Source organism: Corvus kubaryi, unplaced genomic scaffold (assembly GCF_017639235.1).
Source record: "Corvus kubaryi isolate FWS band 111438036 unplaced genomic scaffold, C.kubaryi_AGA036_p1.0 71, whole genome shotgun sequence".
NCBI lineage: Eukaryota > Metazoa > Chordata > Aves > Passeriformes > Corvidae > Corvus > Corvus kubaryi.
Genome location: NW_024582059.1, coordinates 6,443,394 through 6,466,278, shown reverse-complemented (window position 1 = coordinate 6,466,278; position 22,885 = coordinate 6,443,394). Strand labels below are relative to the sequence as shown.

Genomic DNA, 22,885 nt, shown 5'->3' with positions numbered 1-22,885 from the left:
GAAAAGCAAGTTACATCTTTAAAGTCTGAGAATTGCCTCTGAAAACCTTTTGTATGTTCCTACCTTAAATATTTTGAAAAATGTACAGAATTCCTTTGCATTGTAATTTTTATAGGTGTATTGTTTGTACTTTCCACATTATTTAAAAAATAAAGCATGCAACGACTAATGTTTACCTAATGGCTAATAAACATTTGGTGCTCAGAACAGATGTACAGGTTTGAATGGACTCAGAGATCTCCAGCTATCTATCTTTGCCTGTTACACTGTCTACACATGAGTTTTGTGATAAAATTTGTGGCAGGATCTAAAGTGCCCATAAGGTAATAGATGCTTTAAAAGCTACAAGAAATTTTCCTATTAAGCAAACGGAGAGCGGACACCACTGTGGATGAAATAGAATTAAGCTTCATCCAAAACCTCATCCCACTAAAGATATTTTATACTGATTTGTTTCAAAAAAGTTCATAATAAAACCTTCAGTGAACTGAAAACAGTGGAGAAATCAATGTAATGAGCAATCAACATCTGAAGCAACTGACTGGCAATGAGAACACATCAAAGACAGTTTTCAGAGAAAGGGTGGAAATTACTGAAACTTTGCAGTGTTTAGAGACATTGTGGTTCTGTCTTCATCATGATGAGGTCCTGGATCTCCTGTACTGGTTGCTTCATTGTGTTTGCAATCTGTGGGCAAAACCTAAATGTCAGTTGCTGACAGCAGAGAATGTCCTCTTGAAGTTTTTTGCTTTTGTGAAAAGATTTTCTGCTTCCCTAGTAAAAGACAGACTTTTAGCTCAATTTTTCTGTTGGGAGTATTTCTGCCTTGGAGAGCTCTGCTGATTAGCCTTCAGTGCTCATCAGCCTTCAAAGCTCATCAGGGATTTGGACAAATGATCCAAACCAGTGAAGTTATCCAGTTTAAAAAAAATCACTCCTGTATCCCTGGAACCTGTTTTAACAGCTGCACTTTAAACTCAAGAGCTCAGTGAAACTTCAAGAGGAATAGTTTTTGACGCTTAATATTAATTAGGAAACCTTCTCCAAAAAATGGGGCAAATTAAAATAATTAGGAAATTATTGTGGTGTTGGCCCTTTGTGTGTGTTGATGAAACACAAGCATAATGAGGTGTATGGCAGGTGGAAATACCATAAGGCAAGATATACCTGCAACAGCGTAAAAGTCCTGCAGGAAGATGGTTGATAGCTTTATTCACCAACCTTGCAGTAATCCACTTTGCTGACATGTGCCCTTCTCTAGTTTTACATTGGTGCCACTCTTCAATTTTACTCGTTGAGTCACCAAGCAGCTGTCCATAAGTTTGTTTAAATAAAGTTCTTGGATGTTATCCTGGAAATATATTATGTAAAGCAGTGCAGAAGTCACAGGTGCTATATTTTTATTTTCTTCCAGTCTTGAGTTATCCCTGGGAGTATGTTCAGGTTACAAAGGATCTTATGTAAAAATTCAGAATGGAATTATACCGCATGTTGCTATAAAGTCTCTTCAGGAAGTCTTTTAGCGTAATCCCAACCCGTCTCTTGTTCTCTTATGGTGTGTATGATTAGTGACCGTTAAAGTAACTTCTATTGCTGCATCCTACATTTGGTTTTGGGAGGGAAGGAAGTCCTAATTCACATTAGTTTTGTACATGTATGAGTGGAAAACTGAATCAAATGGATGCATTTTTTCAGCCTATCATGGTTTCCAGTAAGTGGGGTGGATATACAGTGTCAAAGAAGTCAGCCTGGAGGCCTCCATTGAAAAAGAAAACCACAGGGAGTGAGTTATTCTCTGAGAATAATGTTGATAAAAGAATTGAAAATGGCCTTAATTCAAGATAGGAATTGCAAAGAAACAAATACCCTATGCCATCTGAAGACAATATGAGAAATACAAAGATATCCCCCATTTGTGAAACAGACAGACAAATTATTATGACAGATGTCAGCTGTGAATAATGGAAAGCACTTATTCTGGTCCATGTGAGTTTAGGCAGTGTGTACCAGGACAAGTGAGAGTACAGCCTCCATTGGCTACAATGCAGGGAGACACTGAGGTCTTGAAACTATGGCTAATAGATTTATTCTGGTCAGCTGAAAGCATCATCTGATGAGGAATTTGTAAGTAATAACCGTCATGGGTTCAGCTATTTCCAAGGCAGGAAGATAGTCACCTTCCTCTTGGTGACAGAAATTTCCTATTGCAGAGTGTGCTCTAAATCAGATGAGAAATGTGCATCAGACAGCATGGTTTACCAGGCAGAAATTGAATTTTGGGGTGACACCTGGGCTGTGGGTACCCATCCTCCCTGGTAATTCACTCCATAGGCTGTTGGTTGACCTTTTTACATCTGGGGAATGGGCAAGGGGCAGCAATAAGATGATGATGATGATGATGATGAGAGCTGTCTCACAAAGCTGGCAATAATCTAGGTGCAATATGTCATTTTTCAGAGCAGGACTAACACAGACAACTGCTATTCAGGCTGATGAAGATGGTGGTGAACTAGCTTCATTTTTCTTCCTCACCAGTCAGATCTGTTATTTCAAGGTTCTTTTCAGTGCCATCAGATTCAAAATGGTGATTAACATTTGGACATGCCAATGTTCTTTTGCCTACACTTGGGGAACACAAGAGAATGCTCAGTTTAATTGCAGTAAGTTCTTTCAGAAGGGATGTAAGAAGTCAAAGTTCTTCACTCATGTATTTCTCAGCAAAAATCAGGATGGACACTTTTGGAGATCTTAACGTGAACTGTTTTCCTTTCTCCCTCTGTGAGGACCAGTGCAACAGTAGGACTGCATTTTCAGTTGTTCCAGCACAACACCAGTTGATTCTCTGTGGGAGTTGTCCTGTTTCTTATCCATTAAAGCAGACCCCTTAATAGCTCCTATCACAGCCAGGCAAGCTTTAAAAGTTCAGAGCGTCTCTTATGAGACTTGGTATTACACATCTAATTCAGACAAGTATGTCTTGCAATCACTATTGCATTGTTTCCAAAGAAAATACAAGAATTATCCTTTCCTCTCTGACGCATCAAAGCCCAGCTCATAGGAGAGCTAAATCTTCTGGCAAGAAAGTTGTGGTAAGATTTGCTATTCAGCTCTGCAACAGCCAGTGTGCAAAAGCTGACTAAATACCATTGGATTGGCTGTAACATTTAGCTGTGTATTCTTGACAGACTTTTTCTCTTTGATCTGTTCCCTCTACAAGGGGAACTGCATAGCTTGTATACAATCTTTATGATGCTTTTGGTTACTGAAGCTCAGAGAGTGATTATTTTTTTCTATAATAAGTGGGAAGAACTACTATTGTCACCATCTGTAGACAGTAGGATGAGTAAAAAAAGGAATTTGAGTAACAAGTTTCCAGATGTGGTCTTATTGTAAAAAGAGGGTCCATCCAAAATACATTGAGAAATCAATATTAAAAGTTTGGTTCTGCTTTGTCTGAAGATGTTATCACTGCTATGAAAAATAAGTGGGGGAATTTTAGCCTGCAGGTTAGGATATAGTTAACCTTGACTGCAGAAATGGTCACATGGTGGGAGTTCCAGAGAGCAGGACAAATGCGTCTTTGATGCTGGCTCTGGTTTGCCTGTAGTTTCCATCTTCCATCTGGCATTGATAGCACCCCCTTAGGTAGGAAGGTGGAAGCAGGACCACCCCAGTCGGCTCTGCTGTTTTTAACATCGATATTGGACAGACCTCAGAGTTTGGAGGCATGAGCTTTGGCCTGTAAAGGGGAGAAGCTTTGAGACCAAAACAGAGATTTTGCAGCTTGTTTTCCCCTGTTTGAGTTTAAGCAGAGTTGCAACTACACAGGAGAACCCAGTCTGCTGTCTTCTGTCCCTCTTGTAGTGGTGACGCATGATGTTGGCCACGGATTTGTTTTGTGATGAGAGCCACTAAATTTTTAAAAATCTTCATTCTCTAGAAGTGTATTCAAGATCTGAAGCTGTATTTTAAAAGAAAAATGCCTTTTTAATTAAAAAGTGAGGTTATAATAATGACTTTCTGGTTGGCAAATAACTGATTTACATCAAGCCCCAACTTAAAACATAGTACTTAGAGCACCATGAATACAAAATTCTATCCTTTCTTATCCCATGTGTAGGAGGAATCCATCACAATTGCAGATACGATGAAGCAGTGGATTTTGACATTTTATTAAAGTTTGGACATGTAATCACTCTTCAGTGTTCTGTTCAAAGGAGCCTCAGCAGAAAATAGCATAAAATTACCATGCACTGATAATGGAGAGAAGCACCGAACTTCAGATTTACGCTCTCATTACTTGTTCCATCACATTCTCGGTTCTTTGTTGTGTTGTCTTTATGGCTTCTGGTGTTCTGAGAGTAAGGTTCCTGTTCATTTTTGGAACTCTAAAAGGATATAAATTATAATGGCTGAATTCCAATATGACATGGGTTAACAAAAATATGGAAGTTCTTTACTCTCAACTCTCAAAAGCAAAGCTGATATATTTTCCTACTGTTTTCTTTTGATTTCTTTTCCAAACATACAAGAAAAGTTAACTCTGACAGTTGAGGTAGATGTTGTGTTGTATTTTCCTGTGGTAAAGTTCCTATATATTTTTTAAATATTGGCATCAAATTCTGGACTCTGATTATAAACAAAGTCACTTTCTTTTGTAAACTTACTTTTGTAATTACTATCATGAGGATTTTGCATATTAATATTTGTGTAAGTTGCCTTTTTCAAACATCTTAGCACGAGAAACTGAGCTAAAATGGAAAGAAAATTGTTTATGGGGAGAGAGAAACTTTCAAGAGAAGTCTACCATGTTTAAAGAAAAACATGTTTTTACTGATAAAAGAATTATTAAATAAATCCAATAGGTTCAGGTAAGTAATAACTTTTCACCTCTTGCAACTGCTGCAACAAACAAAAAAATAGTTTAGTATTATGACTGATAAAATAAATAGGTGGGAAAGAAATTGCCTGGTCTGTTTATTTATCAGTGAGCAGAAAAAAGGAAAAAGAAAACAGGTATTCAAACTGAAGTTTAAAAAAAGAGACACAGAGAAAGAGAGAAGCTTGTAAACTCTTTGTACCATCTTTGACGTTGTACTTTTTTGCATATTTGAACTTTCCCTTCCAGGATTTTTTCGTATTGCAGGTTTCTGTGCATGACTGGATTTCTTAAAGACCTTGCAGATACAGCCTTTAAAGGTGTCCTCCAGGTCAGTTAGCAGATGGTCTCAACTTCTGTAAACAGATTAGGCTTTGTTGAATTTTTTTGGTTTTTGAGGGCCTTTTTTTGGGGGGGGGGGGGGCCCGTATTGTCTTCTGTGACAGCTTGTACTCCTTCAGGCAAATCACATGGTAGGTACATGGATGGTGACTATGCTTTCATGATAGCACACAGAGGTCTTCTGGTTAGACAAAAAAGCGAGCATGGTTGCTTCTGCCAGAGTACTTTTCACAGAAGTGATGATCTCTTGTGTAGTAACTTTGCTGATGTAACCATAAAGTCCTATGGCTTGGAAAATTCTAATTTTACCTGCTATCTCTCTGCTAACCAAACCCTTCACTTGGTTACAGCTCAGGTGGGCAAGGAGCACTTTTGTTGGCAAAGAGTTCAGTCTTAGCAAGAAGCTGTAGCAACTTAAGGTACTATTTTATCCAGCTGTTTCTGGGTACTTTGCTCCCATGGCACAACTGGTAGAAGGAATATGCTAGCGATCCACAACCACATAGCTGCAAAATCCAGGAGTTTAGTTTACACCACTGCAGTCACTGATAAACACGTGTTGAATTCTTACAGATTGTTTGCCTAGGTAAGCTCAGGTAAACATCCCCTCTGTTTAAGGGAAATGCCCTCTCAAATCTGATGGCAGTGTTGTTTGTCTAAATGAAATATTTTAAATAGTAAGGCTCTGCCAGCCTGACTTGTTTGATTGGAGTGGATTAGGTTGGGCTGTTTGTATAAGAGGTGATTTGCAGGTGGGTGCAGGGGGCTGCAGAGGAAAGGATGAGTGACAGACGACAGGCAAAGCCTGTTACCCCCTGGGGCACGGTGGGCACTGCTTGCACTGGTGCAGCAGAACTAAGTGTCAGCCTGGAGGGTAGTCACAGTCCTAGGGAGGCTCTGTTGTCATCAGTACAGCAGGAGCAAGGGCTCTGTTATAAAATTGTCTTGTGAATTGGTGTGCCAGTGTGAGGTCTGTGGAAAGTAGTGAAAAAAAAGTGTGATTTGAATGTATTGTAGATATTTCATCAGTGGGTTTGGAGAACACACCCTCACTAATAAAAGTCAGTTGGTTTTGAAGTTGAAACTTATGTGAGTACAAATGCATGTTATGAATAATGTCTGAGCAGAATGATTTCACTGGGAGACTATCCATTTGGTGAAACCAAAACCACCTCCAAAATACATCAATAAAATTTACTAGAGTTTGTTTCTCTGGTCTATTGTTTTATGCCTGCAGAATAAAAGTGCAGTTTCATTTAGTTGTCCTGACTGATAGTAAGAGAATCATTGTGGAGTGGGCTTCAGAGCATGTAATCAAGAGTTTCTGAAAAGTTTATGCTTTATCTGCTAGTAGTATTAAACCTCTTGCTGCTGTTTCTCGCTGCTTCTCCAACCTGTCTCATACACTGAGAAAGCAAGGGGCCAGGAATCCAAGCCTTCACTTCGACCAGCTGCTGTTAGCTGTGTGCAAGCTGACGCCATGTATAGTTACTAACATGTAATTCTTAGCAGTACTTAGACCTCTGGCATATCTATCCTCTAGTTAGGTTACTACAGTTTTCCCTTCACAGGGCTAAGATGTTGCACTAAGTCACATGTAGCAACACTAGAAACAGAACTCATGATACCTTTTAAAAAAAGAAAAAGATAAATTAAGGATTATTTATTCAACTAACTTGTCTTTTGAACTGAATAATGAAAATGTGTTTTAGCAATGCTGTTTGTGTATCTGTCTATTGAAAACACATATGGAACAGATGACTTGGCATGTCCCATCTCACAATAGGGGATTTTAGTGTGTATATGTGTGAATGAGCTGGGACTGCCTGTACAGGAGAAGCTCCCGTAACTGCAACAGTGGATAGCAAACACAACTGAATTTCATGACAGATATCTTGATGTTGGATTAAGTCAATTGCCTCTAGAATTTCTCAAAGAAAGCTGCTCTTGAAGTCAGGTATGCCATTCCTCGCAGGTATTGGATTTGGGAGGTTTTAATGGTTAAAGCAGCAGTAATATGGGATTATAAAGTGTTGGGCCAAATCCTGGCAGTACCGTGAGGCCCCAGTGAATTCAGATCACTTATCCTACCGATAGGGAATCTGATGTAATTTGGCTTCTGTGATTCTGACCATTTGGTACTGTGAACATGTCATCTTCCAGCTCAGCTAAGTTGTCTGGATAAGCTGCCATGCTTTGGGCTACTTGCAGGTATTTGTCATGCATCCTGCCAGCAGACTTCTGCTGTTTCAAATCTGCCACTTAAGCTGCTCATGTCATCACTTCTTAGCCTGTTTAAGGGGAAAAACGTGCATTTATTGCCAAAGATCTACTACTATATATAGTTGTATAAGCCAATTTAGCTCACTGACTGAAATCTGTTAAGGAGGGGAGAGTAATCTCTTCTGGTATAGCTATATCCAGCAGAGAATATGCCCATGGCTTGCCATTTCAAGAGCTGATTTTGACAAGTTTGTTTCAGAAAAGCTTATGAAGGGTATGCTGTCTTACAGTGAAGACTATCTGTGGAGAGGTGTGGGCATTTGCTTCTGGAGCAGATGGGCCTCTGATCTAGAATTGTTCTTGATGTAAAGCATGTTTGGTTCTCAGTGCTCTTCTTCACATAGATTTGAAGATGGGATTTGAACTGGTAAAGGCACAGTATCCCTCTCTTCTGAAAGATTTATTTCCTTGTCAACTGTGGTTTTCTACTGATGTTATCTAAAGTCATCCTCTCTGCTCTGTATAGATGCATTGGTGTGGAGAATGTGGGCTTGCAGACTTGGTGTTCCCAGCCATAGCCCCAGAGTTTGTTTACAACCAAAAGGTGGGAATGGCAACATACAGAAGGACTCTTGATTTCTAGCCAAGTTTTTAGCCTGTTTCACCTCTAGGTTAAGCCCTCAGCTTGTGAGCCCCTTGCTGCATTTGGTCCCTTTGAGCTGGGGTCTTTACCATAACTCTGAGTAGTTCTTACTTTGAAAGGGCAATCATATTATGAGGAATATTGATGTTATTTGACAAACCTTTGTTACACACATTGAGCTGTCTGTTCTCTTCCTTTCCAGCTGCAAGATCGCTCCGAAAAGTGCTAACAAATTAGGAGCTTCTTGAAATTAGCTTAGCATGAAGAAGCAAATATACTCAATTCAGTTACTGGTTTAATGCAGATCAAGATAATATTCTCACCTCATTCCCAAAGGCCCCTAAAGGAATAGTGCAATTCCATGCTGGCATCCATACAGATAAAAGGTAGTATAACTGCACTATTTGGAAACTAATGCAAGCTACTCCTCTTTTCCCTTTCATTTAAACACATTTTAAAGACAGTAATGCTGCAGGGAGGGAGGCTTAACATCTGAGCACTGGGAAATTTTTTCTTAGTTGTCTGTTCTTCCAGAATATTTCTGAGAACTGTGGTTTTGTTTCGGGAAATGAAAAGTTGGAGGAACTGCTAGAAGGTTTAGAAAGACCTGTCAGGGGCATAAAATGATTCATTTGCATTCCTGAAATTCTTGTGTTGTCTGGAAGAAATTAGTTGATAATTTCTTTTAGACTGAGGTTTTGGTTGGGCAGGACCGGATTTATTCAGATGTAGATTTTATTGCTCAGACTTGTGTTAGAGAGTGTAAGCTGGAGAGTGTAAGTGATGGTGGCCCAGCTGGATGAAACTGCAGCAGCCTTTGACTCACTTGTTGACACCGTCAGCTGGCTGGTTGCATGGTGGAGTCTTGTTTGGAGACCAGTTACACATTCTGTTTCAGGGGCTGAGTCAGTACCTCAGTAGTGAGAAAAGATGCAGGGTATATGAACCACTCCTTGGGATCTTTCTAGGTGTCACATACCCTTGAGCACAAATTCTCCTCAAGAGCTGAAGACACTTCGATTGCTTATTTGTATATTTAGGTAGCTATAAAACCAGACAAATATTAACTGCCAGTTGCAGATATAGAAAATACCCTTCCAGATGATTGAGAAGGTTGGATTTGGTATGCTGGTTGTTCTCACAGCCTTTATGACTGCTCCTTAGCCTGGTATCCCCATTCTTGTACTTGGGCATCTGCTAAACTTTCAAGTTAAGAGTTCCACTTTCTGTTGCAACAAAAAAAGTACAGTTTTTGTGGAGGTGAAGGGGGCATTATGATTGTTTTTCAAACCTTTTTTTTTAATTCTGAGATGAGATTTCTTTTGGTACAGCCGTCTCTTTAACCTCAGTGTACACTGCCTCTGCTTAGAAAATAGTGTTAGTATCACAGCTCTTCAAAACAGTTGCCTTTTAGATTGTAATAGATGTCCCCTGGAAATTGGAAATGGGAAATGAATTGGATTTTCTGTGTCTTGGAACTGTTGACCCATGCTTTAGATCAATGCAGGCTCTGGCTGAGTCTTCCTCTTTTTTCTTTTCCATGTTTATCCTGTAGTGCTGAACAGCGAACCCAGCATACTAGTCACGTTTCTGTAGCTGCTTTCAGAGAGCCACACAAAGCTGCCAGCTGTCTACCTGCTGTAAAAGCAAAAACCCACCGTTCCTAAACTAGATGCACATAATATGGTAACATAACCAGCTATCATGAACGGGAAAGTGAACAAATCCCAGTTAGTGTTAATGTTCTTGCTTCTCAGTATGTACACCTGCTGAGTCACATTTAACTTTCCTATGTCATATGGCAAATTAAGTACGTAACGTTTTTTCCCTTGGTATTTTGCATACAGAAACACAAAGCTTATGCAGGTTTTCTCAGGGATACTACCCTGAGAGCACCTATTGTGCTCTTCAGGACTGAGTAGCCCACACATCTTGCCATGGATGTGAGGCTTGTCTGTCTCAAAGGAAGAGAATTTTGGAGGGCTCTTTGAAGGACTGTGCTGATAAGGAGGCTGACATCCCTATCTTAAGTTGAAATGTACCTTATTGTTTTAGCTTTTAGTCGTCACTACCTAAAATGCCTGAATTACAGGGAAGGTTAGTATCTTCTGCTGTCTTTTCCGTGACAGGTTGATTGCTCAGGCTAAACTTGAGGCTGTTGGATTCCCTTCTTAAACTAGCTGTCCACCAAACCATCTTTGTATTAATCAGAATTAGTAAGTGTTAGCATACCTTATGTAAGGCACATGAAAAGGCTGTTTCTGCGGTTGTTTTAAAAACTCCAGAGCTTTGCCATATGACTTGTGACCACATAGTGTTCTCATGCTGACTGACTTAGGGTGAACACCTTCATTTTTTTCAGTCTTGCATACCAGAGAATGATGGTTGCTCGGAGCAATGTTGCATGCGAATCCAGAGACCACCCACTGTTCCTAAACACAGGGAATTAAAATAATTTGTAACCAGGAGAGACTTTGGATGAAGTTTGCCAGAAATCTAGCAGGAACCAGAATAAAAGAGTCCCTAGTATGGGTCAACCAATTCAGCATTTGGAATCAGCATAGCCTAGGAGTTCCTAATCCCTCTGGTGATAGTGGTCTGCCTTCTAATTTTAGTCTCTTTCAGTTTACTTGTAAAGCACAATAGACCAGTGGAAAAAAATCTGCATTTTAAAAAAGTTTTTGAAGAGCAGGCATGAGTCATACCTGTCCCTGCAGGCCGTTAAAAAGCTGCCAACAGTTAGCTGGGAAGAAGTGTATTTAAACTGTGTTCATGCCAATTTAAATCACTTTATTCAAAAGCATGAATGAGGTTGTAGTATTCCATTAAGACTGTTGTTATCAAATTTTAATGAGGAACTATATTTACACAAGCAGCAAATGAGTTCTTCCCAGAATTTTCTTTTTAATCAAATATTCCTAAACATTGTCTATGATTTTACCAGGGACAAAAGTGAACATTTTACAATCTTGTCTAAGTGGGGAAATTCAGCTAACTGCTGGGCTGTGTTTAAATAACTGCATAGAAATTGAAATTTAGGTTCATCAGTGAATGATCTGGTCAGTGGCTCGTGGCATGTTTTGTTGAAGGTAGGTAGTAAAATGGGGATTATTAAGATCTGGCCAGTTTTCAAGGCACAGGTTTGTTCTGCGTATGAAATTAGACTAAAGAGAGGAGTCCACGCAATGTGCGAAGCTTGTGTTGAAGGTTAAATTACAAGGGACCTAACTAACTCTAGTCTGCACTTTGATTTTCTGCCAACTTTCTGATCAAAAAATGAGACTTCACTAAATACCAGACTGCAGGCTGGTGCTCTCATCCTCCTCCCTCCCGCTTCCCTTTCCCACTTCCATTCAGTCTCTCCCTGTCACATCAGCAGGCCTATGACATACAGCAGGGTATTTTTCCATTTCTGTGAGAAAGACTGGCATACATAAACCGGTTTGGCACTGATTGAATATTAGAGATGGAGTATGATAATAAAAAGAAAGTGGGTAAAAAAATCCGTAGAGATTTGTCAGAACATTGCTGGCATTGCTTAAGCAATGTTACAGCTAATAACAAGCTTTAGTAGTTGCTTTCAGCAAAATAAAAGGAATAGGAACTAAGACATATATTTGCACAGGCTTTATTACAGAATCTTAAATCCTTCTTCTCGTGCACTTATTTCAAATAATAGTTTTCAATATTTTGCATTTTTTCCCTCTTAACTTTATAATAGTTTTAAGATCTTCCCTGTACAACCAACCACATCAGTGACTTGGACTATTCCTAGACATTTTACTTTGTAGCATTTCTTTGGTAAATCAGTAACTTTAGATGGACTACATTTCCTTAAATAATTGGATATGTGCAATACTGAATCTCCAAAAGTTACAAACTTTAAAACCACGGTTGCCATCTAATTTTGTGGTTGCAAGTGGATGGAACAGCAAACCAAAAAACTTTGAAATCTTTAATTTACTCCATCCTGTCTATAAATAAAGAAATTGTAAGCTTCAAAACCCAGGAGTTTAGCTAACTGTCTTGCTATTTAACCCACAGTGAATGGATTGGTTTAGGGAGTACATCAGTTCCATTACACTGATCTGGCAAGTTGACAGAAGTTTTTAAATATGTGATGTCTGAGGTTATGTAAAGGTTGCAACATGCAGTTTTCCTTGAGGGTAGAAACCAGGGGTTTTGACTAGTAGTTTTTTTAATTCAAGTAGAAATATTATAGCTTTATAAAGGGACCATAAGCTTTTATTGAACAAAATGCTTTCCCAAAAGAAGCTTAGACATAACAGTGGACAGGTATGGTAATTTTCTTTTTTTATTATGTAGTTCTTAGGTTTTGTACAGGTAGCACTGTTTGAAAATATCTCTGAAACACTGTGAAATGTGCCACCTGTTTCGTACTTCTCACATTCTATGAAACATCTATTACAAAGAGCTGTGCTGGTAAAGCTAGATTCCGTGTAAAAAACCAATTATTAGCAATTGTCATACCTCTCATCTGGATGAGGGACTAGTTACCCTAAATTATGCAGTGCTGTGTTTCTTGTAGAGGCAGGCAAGCATACTGTATGGTTTCTAGACTGGAAGCACCTGTTTGGGGAAGAGTGTTTTTAGATGGGGCAGGTTTTCTGGCCTGCTTCCTCTGCCTCTAGCCCATTTTGACATGCAATTGCACAGCATAAGGTTAATGACAATGGGTTAGCAAGCCTTCAAAGCATCTGGTGTGACCCCGGCATGCCTGGCATTCCTTTCTGCTCTGCAAAGGTTTGGCATCCATCTTCCACTGCAGGAAGAATGTTCTCAGGAGAAACCAGCTCACATGGCTCTCCCAGGCCTCTGGACAGGGGAGAGTTGTCATGGCAATAAATCATGAGGGTTCATGGAAGAGGAATAAATCCCCTTCTCTGTGCTCTACCATAGGCATGGGTTGGGTGAGAAAAGGAAGCTGGATCAAGCAGGTATAATGTGCAATTTTCCCTTTTATAGCCACCACTGCCACTTAATGGTAGGGTGCAGAGTGTGTGTCATGGAAAAATGACCATTTCCAGAGACACTCTGAGCTGCAAGGAGTGTGTGTTCTACCAGGTCATACTGCTGAAGGGGGCTGAAGCACTTCTCCTGTGAAGACAGGCTTTGAGAGCTGGGGTTGTTCAGCCTGGACATGAGAAGGCTGCAGGGAGACTTCACTGTGGCCTTTCAATTCCTCAAGAAGGCTTATAAAATAGAGGGAGAGTCACTTTTTATACGAGCAGATAGTGACAGGACAACGGGAAACAGTTTTAAACTGAAAGAGGAGAGATATTAGGTTAGATGTTTGGAAGAAGTTCTTTACCCAGGGGGTACGGAGGCACCGGAGTAGGTTACTCAGAGAGGTTATGGATGCCCCATCCCTGGAATTGTTCAAGGCCAGGTTGGATGAGGCCCTGAGCAACCTGATCTAGTGGGTGGCATTGAAGCCCATGGTGGGGGAGGTTGGAACGAAGTGATCTTGAAGGTCCCTTCCAACCCAGGCTGATACGATTCTGTGACTCTGTGTCCTGCATTCCAGACGTCCCCTGCCTTGTAGATGCTTGAACATTGTATGGAAAAATGCTTGTCCTGAATTCCAGGGAGGGAGAAAACATGGTCGAGGATGGGTAAGGAAAGGAGTTGTAAGTTGGGACAATAAGTCTGGTTGGACTGTGATGCTGTGGAGAGGGCAGGAAGGAGGAAACTACTGGGCCAGAAGATTGATACGGAAAGCACAGGGCAAGGGAATGGAGGACCTTGAGGATGGTGCTTACGGAGAAACAAGGAGGAGGAAAAGATGGAGACAGCCCAGGAAATCCATGCACATTCAACAGAACAATCTCCTCTCCAAAGCTGAGACTCAAGGATCCTGCACTTCTGTTACCAGCAAACTGCCCTGGCACATCGTGTTTCATCTTCCTCTAGTGCTTTTGCATCCTGCTGTATTCCTCACTGCTGGCTACCCACAGTGGTGGGGCATCACTTGGGGGCTCAGGCTGTTCATACCACTGGCTCACTGGACAGGGAGTCAATGCGTTGCCAGATGATGGAGTGAATTCCCTTCATGCTATAAAAGGGATGCCAGGATGCCATGCCTAAAACTTCGGAATGTTTGCCTGTGCAAACCTGATGCACATGTACAGGTGGATAACAATGTATAATAAATCACAGCCTCAGACGTTGTTTGTTTCCACAGAATCTGTGTCTTATTTGGTATGTACCATGCACAGGGCTGTCTTGGTAAGCAGCTTTTTTTGAGTAGAAGCATCTTATTCCTGTAGTTTCAAATTCTTTTGAATGCTTGGCTTTGTAACCTTTATACCCCCTTTAGGTAAAACAAGTAGGAAAAAAGATTTGACATTTTTAATAGTTTTTTCTTTGCATTCTTCCTAAATCCTTCTGGTTTAATCTGTAATTCCAGGAATTCTTCTGTCTGTAGCCTAAAGACTCACCACTAACCCCTTATCATTCTCATGTACCACAAATGATGACAGAAACTATTTTGTAAATAAATTTGTATAGATTATGCCAGATAAACAAGCACTTCTCTTGGCAATTAAAATTAAGCTATCTCTAAAAAAACAAAAGGAAAACTTAACAGAAAACATCAGTAGATACCAGTCCTCTATTTGTATTCAGTGCAAAGGACAGACATTTTTGGTAAGCCTTCCAAGTCCAAACACACATTTATTTTTCTGTACAAAGGTGATTTGTCAACCTGCTTACATTTGAGTGAAAACAGTTTGAACATTGGCGTTCAAAAGGCAGAAATGCACACTTCTCCAATTTGGAAACATTCTTGTCAATATAAACAAAACAACTCAGCTCTCTTGTTGAAATATTGAAAAAAGGAACTGATCCCTATTAATTTTTTTTTGTATTGTGTTTGTCATCTGTTGATCAGCAAGAAGGGCTTCTGCTTTATGTGCCTAAGAACAGTCTCTAGTGCATAGTTTTCTAACTTGATGGACTATTGTCACATGCAGAATCTGTGAAATTACTATAATAGGAATATAAGGTAAAATTATTTAACAAGGAGCCCAGGCAGGTACTGCTGTGTTCATATTGTGCCAGCTGAACACCCTGTGCCCAGGTGGTCTCTGGCTGCTGGTGTGGTGTGTAAGGATATCTGGGAGAAGAGTGGGCCAAGGCAGGAAAGTGGATGGGATGCATGGTGCTAGCTTCCTCCACAGTGCAATTGTGGGAGCCAGCAGCTTGTAGGGACTGCTCTGCGGGGCCCCTCGGGCTTGTCCAGTGTGTAATAAGCAAGGTCATCTCTTCAGGAAGTTTAGGAACGTCCTTTGGTCTCTGAAGCAACCGCTCCTGCGGCTCAGAAGCACAGCCTGGTTCAATGTGAACTTGAGTGATTAGTGCAGCTATTACTGCATCTATAAATAGAATTCATCTTACAATATATTAAGTTTAATGATATAATAAATAGATTACAGTTAACTTTAATAGGAGCACAATGAATGGAGACGCAGTTCTTATGAAGGTCTGCTGCCATTAGTGAATGTTTTGCAAGATGTATTATATGCAATACCTTCTTCTTCCTTTGAAAAATGAATAATCTTACAACACTGTGTAAAAACAAAACTCAAAAAAGCAACTCATAATGTTCCTGTTGCACAGAAAGCAGTGAAGGATGTGAAAGTGCAGGTTGCATTATCAATATTAACTCTGCTCCTTATGAATATGCACTATGAAAAAAAATGTTTATTAGATTATAATATTGCTAGTTTTAAAACAAACTGTATATTTCTGTGTAGGAAACTTGCATGTGGTTATTGTCACAGGGAATTAAAAGCAACAGGAAGCTTAGCTGCACTGATATTTTGTTTTAATTTATCTTTTTCTTTAACAAGAAGAAAAATGCTTTGGGAAGAAAAATGTTCTGTTTTCATTGGTTTTATTCAGTGAAATAATATAGAGTTCTAATGAGACAAGCTTTCTGGAGTTACAACATGACATGTTTAAAGAGGGTTGGCATTATACCCCCTGCCTCTGGTTCACCTTGTTGTGCTTGTTTTGTGGTAAATTTTTGAGTGTCCATTTCCATTTATCACAGACTGAATTTTTTTTTTCAATGTGGGTAAGTTGTTCTGGTAATAGCACAGTCCTCTGGGTTGGGAGGACAAAGCCCAAACCCCCCAGTTCCTTGCCTTTGTAGTTCTGCGAGAGTTCAAGGTAAGGTAGCTCTTCTGGGGGCTTGGGGAGGTTAAAAAGGAGAGAGCGGGCTGTACGTCCTGCTATGCAGGCACAGATGTGTGTGTGGCTGGTCAGTGAGGGAGATGAGGAATCTGACCTGGCTGGAAAATAGCCTAGCAAAAAGATGACCCAAGGTCTGTTGCCATCATAGTTGACCACAGAGCCATACAACGAAGGCTGTGGTGGCACCTTAAAAGGCGATGCAAGCATAGAAATGAATGGCCAAGGGCAGCCGCAAGTGCAGGAACTGTTTGGTTTTTTTCTTATTCCCAGTGGCTGTGCTGGCTTAAATGCACATGAAACTATAGCTGAGGGAGTGATGGCTCTAGGTGTAAATAATAGGCTTATCCTCTCTGCATGGGACACTCGAGTCATAGTTCCTCGTACCTTTTTCTCAGTGGTGTAGCTGGCTCAAGGAGTTTGTGCCCTGCCTGTGAATTGCTCATTTGCTTCTGCTGGCTCAGTTGTTTGTGAGGGCACGGTGGAAATTTAAACTAGTTGACTAGTTCTAAAAGAAAGAAAAAAGAAAACCCCAAGGGTAAAAACTTTAATCCATCTCTCTTTACCCTGCATCAGTTAATGAATCTGGTTCTCAGGGTGTTTCTACAGATTTGTTCCTGCAGAAATAAGGGCAAGAGCCATTCAGGGACGGGAATGAGCAGGTGAGATTGGGACATCTTTAAGCTGGTGTTATCATCAAGAAAGAGTGCATGGATCTGTTCCCTTCATTAACGGGCGTATGACAGCTTTGGCTGTACTCCTTTAAAATAACCTAAGCATCGAAGCATATGTTGCAAGTTCTGTGCCCAACTACAGGGAACCAGCAAAGAGGACAGGATGTATGACCTTCAGAGGGGAGTTCTGCTCTGCTGGAGACACAGTGATGCTGTATTACATTAAGCCTGTCTGTGAAATCTCCCTGCTCTTAAAACATAATATGAAATTTATTAGAAGTATCCAGTGCTGAAGTCTGTTATATACACTTCATGTTTAAACCCTTTTCAAAGCAATTTTTTACAGCCATTAACTAGCACACCTTTTGAATTCTATCACAATGTATTTAGAACTCTATTTTTTTAAAGGCAAGTGTTTGAAGAAAGTGGTTTATAGGAAATCTCTGCTACAGATATATACCTTTGAAATGGTATTTGCAATCAAAGTTCATACTATTCTAACAGGATCAGGATTTATAAATAAATATTAATTGATTTTTTCAGTTGCTGCTGATGCCATTTCCTTCCCTGCAGAAACAAAGCTTAAAGTCTCTTTACAATTTTGTTTGACTACAGTACCTTTGCATGGAAATCATAGATAATCGTGTGTGGGGAATTTCATTTTGAAAGCAGTCTTCAAAATGCTTTGCCAAGAAACATTATACAGTTAGTGAAACAGTTCGGTATTACCTATCATACTTCATAATACATATTCTCCACTCCACTTAAGTAGGCTTTGGAAGACTTCATGCAACTTAATGTAATGCCTCTCTGTGTCCTTCTTCCCATAACAGAGTTACTCTTGCTTTCACTTCTTCCTCCCAAACCTTAAGTTCATCAATACTACAAAAAGATGTCATTTATCATTAAGCTGCTGATCAGTGCACATTGCAGTGTCCAGAATTGCTTGTACTTCACTTGAACAGCACAAGATCATACGTTTAAATTTATTCCTGTAACTGTGTTGAGGCAAACATGCAGGAGTGAACCTTTCGAAGCTTGCTGCAGGCATTATAAATAAATTGAGCAGAAATTCCTCTATCTGAACTGCTTCCAGGGAGCCAAGTTGCCTTTGTTCTTCCCTCATAGTTGGAATGCAGCAGCTGTTGATCACAAACTGGTGCAACTAAATTCATTTCTTCAAGTCTTTTCTGCTGCATCGATACTAATCATATATTCTACACAGTTACACCTGTGTGATAGGTGCATCATACACTGTACCCTTGAACTTTGTTAGCCAAATACCAGTTTTCCTTAACTGGGGACTGTGCTAAACCTTTGTCTCACCCCATAGATCTGGAATTTACCCATAAAATAATTCCAGCTCAGCACCTAGGACGCTAATAAATCTCAAATCTATAGCCTGTAAGGCTGCTGCCTAGCCCAAACTGAACTAGGAGAAACCGTGAGAACATGGGACTTCTATGATCCCCGTGGGTCACTTGTTGAATTTCATAATAGTTCAAAAGGAAAAAGATCTGACAATAATAGCAGTGCCTTTTTGTAGTGGAAAGGCCCACCCTGAACTACTTTGGAATACGTTAAACACTTGCTATCATATTAAATATTTTTCTCCTTTTCTGAGACCTTATCCATGTTGGACTGTAGCATGTGCCTTTCTCATTGACTGAATGGGAACTTAGGCTTTTAAATGTAGGTGTCCTGAACTAAGCTGTAGTTAAATGTCTAAAGCAGATGGCAGAAGTACCTCTCTGTGGGGCCAGATTCTTGCCTGAATGGGAGCATTTGGCAAATTAAATGAAGTATGTAGTTGGATGAATAGGTCGAATATAGAAGACAAAGTGCTGGCTGCTGCAGCTGCCCAAACTAGATTACCAAGCAGAAGGGGAGTGTGTAAAGCCTAAGTGGATCCAAATTTGAGAAAGGGAAAATCAACTAAGCATGACCATTCTTCCCGGGTCATCTTCACTGTGTCCAGGGTAAATCTTGCGCAGCTAAGGATTTGGCCCCTCCCAATTAGGATGTTTGGTTTCCTGGATAGAAAAACCCCGCAATCCTATTAGACAACACACAAAAATCCCTCTGAAATGTTTCTAAAGGAGTCAGTCTGCTAAGCGTCTGCTAAATGTGCAGAGTACACAGAATCCCTTCTGGCACTGTCTTGAATGATGCATTTACCAATATTAATGGAGATACCAAACCATATTGCTCTGCAGTTCCTCCTGCACACATTATGCTCCCGACACACATATGTGTGTATGTGAAATGCCAATTATGGTTTTTGCATTCCCTGGTTTAAGCACCAGTGTTTTTTCAAAATGCTGACTGGTCATTACCAAGCCAGACCATCCTGTGGTCTCCTCACTCAAAAATGTTTCTCCAACTAAAAGAAAAACAACAAAAAATGTTGTTTCTTTGGTCTGTTGCACTGTAATCTCCGTTCTTCTGGGGATTATATAGCTCTGCGGGTGATTTCTGTAATTCATTCTAGTCTTTCATTAGAAGTAATAGACGGTCTTAATTACAGCATGCCACATGACAAACTGGTAAAGGTGCTAGAAATGTTGCCAACAGGAAAAGAATTGGATGCTGTGAATTTTTTTTAATTAAGAGTTGGCAGTACTGTCGGGAAATAAGATTGGACTTGTGTCCACTGAAAACGATGTAATTTTGGTGTAGACATTTTTCTAAATGTCAAGAATTGTATGTTGTTTGTGGTTTTAAGAACTTGAAAAATTATCTCCAGCTTAAACAAAATAAGACCAACCTTTGAAATTTAATATATACCAAATAGGGAAAGAAACGTGGCAACTTCTGATTTTTCTCTTAACATTGCTTTAAACTGTAGTCTTCTTCAGTGTACCTTAATTTGTGATGAATGTTTACTTTATACCATTAAGTATTCTTGGGGCATTAAGTTACTGTAGCAAATATTATTTCAAATGTTGGTAGAGATGTAAACTAATGCATCATCTTTGCTACTTGCTGTCAGGTTCTTAAAAGCATCTGCAGGGTTGGGGTCTTATTCCTCCGCCCTTGTATTTTCCCACAAGGCACAAAGTGAAGCTGTGTGACCTGAGTCTTCCCAGGTTAGGCAGTTCCACATTACTTTTGCAAAACCTTAATTAATTTCCTACAAGGGAGAGTGTGGTGCATTCATTACACTAAATTCTTCTGAGGACAGGATAGTTCTCAAAGTCAAGGTAGAAAGTCCTTTCTAGACAGGAATTTAGAGTGGGAGTCTGACAGTAGGTGCCCTCAGCCTTTGGTGGAGCATGTTATTCTCCAGTAACTAGGGAGAACCCAGGCTGTGGTCAGGTGTTTTGGGGGAAGAGCAGACACCCAACTTGAGTAATCTTGCAATTTCCCAGAGACTTTCAAACGTAATTTGAGATAGAGGTAGTGTTTCTTTATTTGTGGATAATCAAAAGTGGGACCACTATAGAGAAAAATACTAAAAAAGTCAGAGCCAGAGCCATAACCATGTGCAATATTTGTTTTCTGCTCTGAGAAAGGCGGACTGCTAGATGGAAGATGGTCACTGTTCAAATGTCAAATCTGTCTGTGATATCTGTATCTAAAACTAGGAAAAAATCCAAACCTTTTGTGCAGACTAAATACCTGACATACCAAGTTTTCTACCATTAGCAAAGGATTGTTGGGGTTATTACATGGGTCCTGACTGTAGCAAAGTGATTAGCAGTTAAGTCAGTGGGTTTTTTTACCATGAGAGAATATCTGCCAATCATGATCAAAAGAGAAGTAATCTGCAATAGTAGTACTCCAAAAGAGAGGAAAATAGTAATTTCTAATTATTATTCAACTCATTGACTGCTTAATTCCAAAGCACATTTTGTTCAAAAGATAAATCTAGCCATGCTGTCAGATTACACTTGCCTTTGGGCTGGGGGAGAGGCTAATCCCTGGGGATTTCCTGCCTGTTCTGCTGCTATGCTGGAGCAAGAGTAGCCATCATCCCCCCTCTGCATCAAGTGCATTCACTGGTGGGAGAAGGGGCAGAGGTAGCTGCAAGCATCACAGGGCATTAGGCAAGCACACGTATAAAGTACTTCTAAGTCCTCACAGCGATAATGTTCAAATTCATTCTTACTCTGATGATTTGAGTATTAATTTGCTTGTTGTGATTATTTAGTGTGTATAGGCAGCCTGTGGCTTTTTTTCCTTCCCCTTTGCATGTGATGTGCTAGCAAAGGAAAGCAGTAATAGTCTCCCGGGATATGTACAGCTCTGTTCATATCTGAGGTATGAAGTCAACTCAAGACCATTTTGTTCTCATAAAATATACAGCACTGCAGTTTAATGGATAATGGCATAAATGCCAAGATGTGATGGGCAGAACCATTTTCACTGGGAGATGAAAAAGACTGTGAGGACTCAGTGCTGGATGGGAGATACATAAAACCACATAGAGGCAGAATCTTGTGTGCTGTGGGGGTAGTGATTTCCCCTTATCTGGGTGTGCTAACACCCACCACACTTAGCTATTGCTAAGTAATAATACATAGGAGTTTTTTTAAAGTACTAATGAGGAAGGTAATGGGTTTTACAGAAAGTATTTCCATTCATTTAGATGTGTGTTCTGTAAAGGTAGAACCTTGTTTGTACTGCTTAGGGCGATAAAGAAGAAGATGGTTTCCCCTCAGGTCAGCAGGAATGGACTGTGCTTCCTTCAGTTTCCTTCTGCATCGGTCCGGAGGGCTGCTGAGCATCTCCAGTTTCCACTGCACCTGGGGAAAATTATAGGGGAATGTTGCAGCTTCAGATCATGTTCAGGGTATGCTCTGTTCTGAACTTGGGCAGAAAACTTTGCAGGAGGGAGAAAAGAAAAAATTCTGAGGTCTCTTGAGTTGTCTTTATAGAAACTAAAAAAATCAAGCTGCCTAGCTGCTGTGCGGGTTCCAGGTGTCTGTCTGAGAGCCCAGCCATATGTCAGGAACTTCAGTGCCCTTGAATCGAACCGTAAGGGTGAACTGGACAGATTTGTTGATGTGAACAATGACCAAAAAAGGAGCGTTCTTTATCAAGTAATTACCAAGGGCTTTCCTTGTGCTTTCGCTTAAATACAGGTGAGAATCCTGCGTAGGATTTGAAGCCCGAGCTAAGATGGCTTGGTGCCGCCCAAGAGCTGCCTTGTACGGGAGAGGGGAGCGTGTGTGCGTCCAGGCGGTTCCAGGTGCGCGGGGAAGGCTGCCTGCCTCCCTGCTGGGGAAACCCCGCTCCTGCCTCAGACAGCTCCGCCGCGGCTCTGCGCTGGATTAGTATTTTAATGTATATTACATAATTGCTGGATTCGGGTCTTTCCTAAATCTTCAAAAACCGTTTATTCTATTGTTTAGCCAATAGAGGGTATTTCAGCATCTTTTTCCCTGGCAAAACTGTAGTGCATTTCAAATTATTCTAAAATTACCCGCACTTTTGAAGGACTAATTTGCGTCTGTCTACGGAATGCAGTCATGGACGAGTCCAGCCAGGCCCGCCGAGGGCGATCGTATAATTATAATTTGTGGAAATGAGCTTGTTTTGCACCCGCTTGGAAAACCGTGGAGAGTGTGGCACTGAGGGAACAGAGCGAGGGCTGGGGGCAGCCCCTGCCTCGGAGGCGGTGCGGGAGAAGGAGAGGGGGGAAAGAGTGAAAGGGGGAAATAGCCCCAAAGCCCCGCAGCGCTGGTGATTTTTTTAATTTTTCCCCCTTTGCGCGGGGTGGGGGCGGTTTCCCGCCGGCGGGGCCCGCGGGTCCCTCCCGGCCGCGCATCCCGCAGTGCCGCGCCGCCGCTGCGGAGGCGGGCGGGGAGGGAGGGACGGGGCGGGCGCGGGGGGCGGGTCTCCGTCGCCGGCGGGCAGGGGAAAATTAAAAAAATCACCAGCGCTGCGGGGCTTTGGGGCTAT

The 22,885-nt window shown here is 40.8% G+C and overlaps 1 protein-coding gene and 1 long non-coding RNA gene across 3 annotated transcripts in view; one reads left to right on the top strand and one right to left on the bottom strand.

Annotated features, from left to right (window-relative positions):
• FBXW7 (F-box and WD repeat domain containing 7) overlaps positions 1-22,885 on the top strand; it is a 181,400-nt gene that overhangs the window by 124,824 nt on the left and 33,691 nt on the right. The window lies entirely within an intron of this gene.
• Positions 15,497-22,885, bottom strand: part of LOC121674837 — an 8,015-nt gene continuing 626 nt past the window's right edge. The window contains exon 2 of the long non-coding RNA XR_006019869.1: positions 15,497-21,726. This is a non-coding gene — a long non-coding RNA (uncharacterized LOC121674837). The remainder of the gene's footprint in view (positions 21,727-22,885) is intronic.